General features: G+C 46.5%; 1 non-coding gene across 1 annotated transcript; it reads right to left on the minus strand.

The window, feature by feature from the left end:
• Positions 1-2,610: 2,610 nt before the first annotated feature.
• Positions 2,611-2,793, minus strand: LOC119451135 (U2 spliceosomal RNA). Its single transcript, XR_005191687.1, has one exon. It is a non-coding gene; the product is annotated as a U2 spliceosomal RNA (small nuclear RNA).
• Between the last annotated feature and the right edge of the window lie 3,135 nt (positions 2,794-5,928).

Genomic DNA, 5,928 nt, shown 5'->3' on the forward strand with positions numbered 1-5,928 from the left:
CCTCATATCCCACCGTAAATGATTTGTCCAGCTCCCACCTCTTTCATAACCGACCTGCAGTAAGAGAGCCCTTCTCGTTGCGTGTGAGAAGTCTGGCTGAGGAAATGGATATCCCACTCTTTGAACATCGTCTAATGACACCCACTATACAGGTCTCACCGTGGCAGTGGCAGATTGCCGACTGTGATTTGTCCTTTTTACATGTTTCTAAGCACGCCCCAGTTGCACACATTCGAATGCATTTCCTCGAACTGCAGCATAAATACTCCTGTCCGGAATTTTACACCGATGCATCAAAGTCTCATGCTGGCGTCTCTTATGCAGCGGTTGGCCCATCATTTTCAGATGCCGACGCCCTGCACCCCCAAACGAGCATTTTCACAGCAGAGGCTTGTGCAATACTGTCGGCTCTTAAACATATCAAACAATCGAAAATACCAAAAGCAATTATCTACACAGACTCGCTGAGCGTAGTAAAAGCTTTAAAATCTCTTAAAAGGCACAAAAATCCAGTAATAGTATCGCTTTATTCATTATTATGTAATATATATGCGTCTGGGCAGCATGTTGTGGTGTGCTGGGTGCCAGGACACCGAGACATCGAGGGAAATGTACTGGCAGACCAGATTGCCACATCCATCGACCCAAAAGCTGGAAACACATCCATGCCCGTCCCTGTTCCCGATATGAAGCCATATATACGCAAGAGACTTCGAGCCCACTGGCAACGTTTGTGGGGCGCCCAGAGTCTAAACAAACTTCATTTAATTAAGCCTCGCTTAGGGAACTGGCCATCCACCACGAAATCTAGAAGAAATGATGTCCTATTCTGTAGGCTCAGAATAGGACACACTTACGGCACGCACAATTACTTGTTGTCTGGAGGCGAACCCCCGACCTGTACTAGATGTGGGGAGGTACTTACTGTACTTCACATCCTAGTGCAGTGTCCTCTAACAGAACCTGAAAGAAAGAAACACTTTGTTCAAGCCTATAGAGAGAACATACCCCTTCACCCAGCGATGTTTTTAGCTAATGACCCGGTATTTCAGCACGACTCAGTTTTAGCCTTTTTAAACGACATCGACATTTTGCAAGTTCTTCGCCCGAGAGATTCGTAGCAGGGTCCTCTTTCAGAGGACGCTGCTGCGACAGCATTTTGAAATGCACTCTGCTCCAGGCCCTTGCTTCTAAGGGTCTCTGTGAGGCAGTAGTGCCTTGTATCGCTCACAGCTTTTTTATACCATATTCATTGCGCCCTATCACATCATTGTCATGATCTTATTAATTTTGTATTTTACGCACCTCTAGTGCGCAGAATTTTAGGCCCCTTTACAGCCACCCTACACCTACCCACTGTCATTGATCATACCATTGCTCACTCAGTACACCACGTCTTGGCGCTCTTTGGCCATAGCTGGCCCTTGCGCCAGAAAACAACATATATCATCATCATCATCCTCTCCGTACCCCATCAAAATAAAGTTTTGTCTCTCTCTCTCTCTTATTCGACTACTTCTCATAATGAATCTTTTTAAAGTAGGATATACGTAGCACACTGGTACGACTTTTCGTTTCGTGGTAAGAGACTGCTGTTGGACAGTCGAAGATGAAATTTAAGCAGAAACATTGCAAGGGGAAAGGGTTGGGTGCATGTATGCCAAGGAGTCGAAAGCGTAAAGCCACGCTTGCTTGTAAACCTGAATAAGCGGAATATGTCATGAAGAGATAGCGAGAGGAGAGGAGAGAATGCCGCACTGAGAAAATGCGGAGGGAAGAGAGGCGTCAGTGTGCTTTAAAGGTTGCGCGGAAAACTGGAACGAAAGTTCTGGAAGAGAGCGAGAGAAGTGCTCATCAGAAATGAGGCTTGAGGAAAGGTACATTCGTGGATTTATTTACGCTGTTACTAGCCCGGGAGGGTGCAGGACCTACGTTTCCCATCTGCAATGCAATCATAATTCTCGGTGGCGACGCACGCTCATTACGGTCTAGCCTCTAGATTGCCTTTAGACTGGTTCGCTGGCAAAGTGTTCGACCTGGGACACCTTTAGTGGGGACAACGACCCGCAGGGGTGTAGGAAATGTCCTCACCTATCGTGCCCTTCAGTGAATTCGGCGTCGGAAACCGGCCCTGGAAAATCCTAAGTGCCCCGCCGCGGTAGCTCAGTCAGCTAAGGCGTTGCGCTGCTGAGCACGAGATCGCGGGATCGAATCCCGGCCGCGGCGGCCGTATTTCGATGGAGGTGAAATGCAAAAGCGCCCGTGTGCTTGCGTTGTAGTGCAGGTTAAAGAACTCGACCGAAATTATGAACGAAATTACGAAATTACGAACTCGAACGAAATCCAACTCGAACGAAATTAGGAACTCGAACGAAATCGGTCAAAATTATACCGGAGCACTCCACTACGGCGTGCCTCATAATTAGAGCTGGTTTTGGCGCGTAAAACCCCAGAAAGAAAATCCTAGGTGACCTTTCCCACATAATGAGAGCGCGTGCGGAGAAGTGCACTAGCATTAATCCAAATACTGGGGCGCTACTTCTTCATGTGGCTTTATTTCTTAAAGCATTTCACATCGAAGCTGCATATGGCTAGTTTCCAGCGTGTCGATGTCCGTAGAGCAAACATCCCGACGATATTGCAGTGCCGGGCCGATCTGTGGCGGAGGTAAAGCAGGCCTCAACCACTCCGCCAACTTGCAAAAATAAGTTTAATATCTTGGGTCCAAATACAACCCCTATCAGATATTAAGCTGATTAGAACAGATACCATACTTTTACTCGCGTCGGCCGTGTCTACGCTGGCACCATACACGTGTATGCTATTCCACGTATTCAAACTAGTGCCTACCAATTAAAGTGTCTTCTGTCTCCTGACGTCATGCTATAATGTAGGCTACTTTCCTCAGTTCGGCTGTGAAATGGGTAGGCCACGTGTTGTACGCTCTCAAGAAGAACAGCGTGCATATGAAGAACGACGGCGTGAAGCAGAAAAGGGAATGGGTGCGGCGGCGGCGGAATGAGACTACCGGGGATGAGCGGTAGGAGTTTATCTCCCCTCCCTTAGATGGCGGCCAGGAGCCCTTGGGTCCTAGCGGCATCTTCGGCTTGCCTGATGACTTGTAGTTGGTGCTCGCGGTCTGAACTGAGCAGCACGGTCTCCCACTGCTCCGCGTTCGTATATGTGTTGTTGGCCCCTCCACTATGTTGGCCAAGCCCAGATTACGTGTCTGAGGTCCACCCGCTGATGGCAGTCTTTGCATTTATCTGAGTAGAGCTCTGAATAACAATGATTATGAGCGATCGGGCTTGGTAAGGTGTTTGTTTGTAGTAGGCGCCATGCTGTCGCCTGCTGTTTATTTAACGAGGAGTGTGGTGGAGGGTACTGCTGCCTCCCCAATGACCCAAGACCGGGAGGCCAAAATAAATGCGAGCCGTTCATGTGGTCACGATTCCACAAACTTGAAACGTTTCACCGGAGCAATGGTCGATCACCACATACATATGCTTCGTTGGTCATCCACCTTCACCGAATGGAATGGCACTGAATTTTAGATGCGAAGCCGCTTATGGCGGGGGCTTTGTCCGTCCCTCCTGCGTCCCGCGGCGTCCCACACCCCAACAGCGCATGCTCGTCCCCTCCGCCTCTCTGTCCTCTCCTACGCTCCCCGCTTTCTCTCCTCTAGGAATCCGGAGCGGCGCGCATGACAGGTGGTGCGACAGCTGCATACTCCGCTGGGGGCGCCGCGGTAGTTCCGCGGTATGAAAATGGCGGAGCGCGCGCGCCTCATTCTCTCTCCTGTGCAGCGCCGCGATGAGCGCTCGGGCCGCTGCCGCGAAACCATCTCCCGCTCAAGCTAACCATTTCCCCGCTGCTTCGCATCCACACATGGTTCCCTTTAGCGGGAGATGAAGTAATTTTTGCTCACGTCAGGGCTTAACACTGACGCGCTACAAAAGTCATCATTGGGAAACGGCCTGATAATATTTTGAGCGAAACAATAGTGAAGTATTTATACTTGTGACAGGAACTTACTAGTCTGAAGTTCAGTAAGTTCTCTATAAAATTCTGAATTAGTCATATATGACTATCCAATATTATAATAAATCACTTTGACAACTTTGTACATATTTTTTCATTCTCATTCAGTTGAATGCAATCAGTGGCGTAGCCAGAAATTTTGTTCGGGGGGGGGGGGGGGGGGGGCTCAAGTTGCAGCGCGGCCTCCTCCTTTTAGAATTTGTCGAGGGATCAAATGCTTGAATAATAACTGCATTGCCAATGCCATCGTATATTAGATGCCGCAAACGAATTATTGAACGCTATGCACTGTCAAGAAATATGTATTTTTTAATAAAAGAATATATTCGTATGCCCCAAAAATTGTGGCAGAAATAACTGATATCAATGCTACCGCGTTTTTTTGTCTATTTAATAAATAAAGAAAGTGTCACACGAACTTTAGAACTATATCAGTTCGAAACCAGCAAGCAGCGCATGCAGCTTATATGAAAAACGTTAAGGCCATGAAATGAATAAGTTTAGGAGAAATATTTTGATGAATCTTTGTCCTTCCAGAACCTTGTTTACGTTTTTGTACATATGCAACAGGCCAGAAAAAAAACCTAAATGACACTGTCCCTCGTTGCAATAGATTGCTCAGGAGCAGCTGTAACCGGTCGTGTGTTGTAATTACACCGATATTATATTCGAAACAGTGAGTACAAATAGAAAGTAGGAGTTCTGCAACATATACATTAGAAATGCGAAGGTAGAATGGAATATACAAATGCGAAGATACAACTCGCTAAAGGGCAAAAAAGCGTCGCTGGAAACAAAGTCCACTGCTTGTATAGACAAAACCTCGCAACAAGATATTTAAAAATACGTATAAGTCTCCAATAAATCTACGTATTTAAGCATACGTCACTGTATATAATGCGTCAAACAAGACAAATAAACATGTTGCGCAGTCACAGATAGTAAACGTTGCGCAAAGAAAGACAGATGATCCAGGCAAGAATAAAACTATGATCGCAGAAATCGTGATACGTACTTGGGACATGTGGCGGTCGCGACAGCACCATATCGGTAGAATAATAGAGGAATAATGCAGAAATCAGTACGAAAATGTGTAATTTAACTGCCCGCAGAGCGGAAGCGTATATTCTGCACCCAAAATTAAAGGAGGGTATTGCTTCGTTTCAAAAAAGAAATAAAAACAGGTAGCTAAAAAGGAAAGAAAAGGACAAACGACAGCCACAGATGATGCGGCAAGTTGAACTACCCAATATCCGAGTGTGTTTTTGGCAAACACCGTGTGGGCCGGGCTTTTAATGAGCAAGGTCGGTCAAAATTGGTTATTGATGTCCTCGTAATTTTCGTAGTCACATGATAGTTTTGATCATGATGCTAACTGCTAGAATAAACGGCGAAAATTTCTGCGGTTTTAAACGCTAATGAACAGTCATACGTTTTCATAATTAAGAGCTTATGGACCTGAAGGAACAGAGCTTTTTACTTGCATTGATTTTTGCTGCTTCGCTATCTAAAGGACAAACCTTTCTCGGCGGGGAAGTTGAGCGAAGCGGTCAATGACTTCGGACATGTTGATGCCGACGTCTCTGTGGGCGTAAAGAAGCGCCAGCCTAACCGTGCGTTCCACAGGCATTGTAGAGCGCAAGTAGTTTTTTAGTAAACTCTTGTTAAAAAATATTCTCTCTGCGCTGGAAGTGGTCACTGGAAGGGTGACTAGAATCTGAAGCAGTATTTACACGTTTACATAGAACCTGCAGTCGCAATCAGAGATGGGCATCTATTCCGGTGCTAAAACCTAAAACACTCCCTCGATGTCGTTGGCATCCTTGTTTAGGTACCTTGCACGAACAGTAGGCTGTTCGATTCCAGCGATGTCCGTCGTTTCGTCAG

The sequence above is a fragment of the Dermacentor silvarum genome, chromosome 4 (assembly GCF_013339745.2).
Source record: "Dermacentor silvarum isolate Dsil-2018 chromosome 4, BIME_Dsil_1.4, whole genome shotgun sequence".
In the NCBI taxonomy this organism is placed as follows: domain Eukaryota; kingdom Metazoa; phylum Arthropoda; class Arachnida; order Ixodida; family Ixodidae; genus Dermacentor; species Dermacentor silvarum.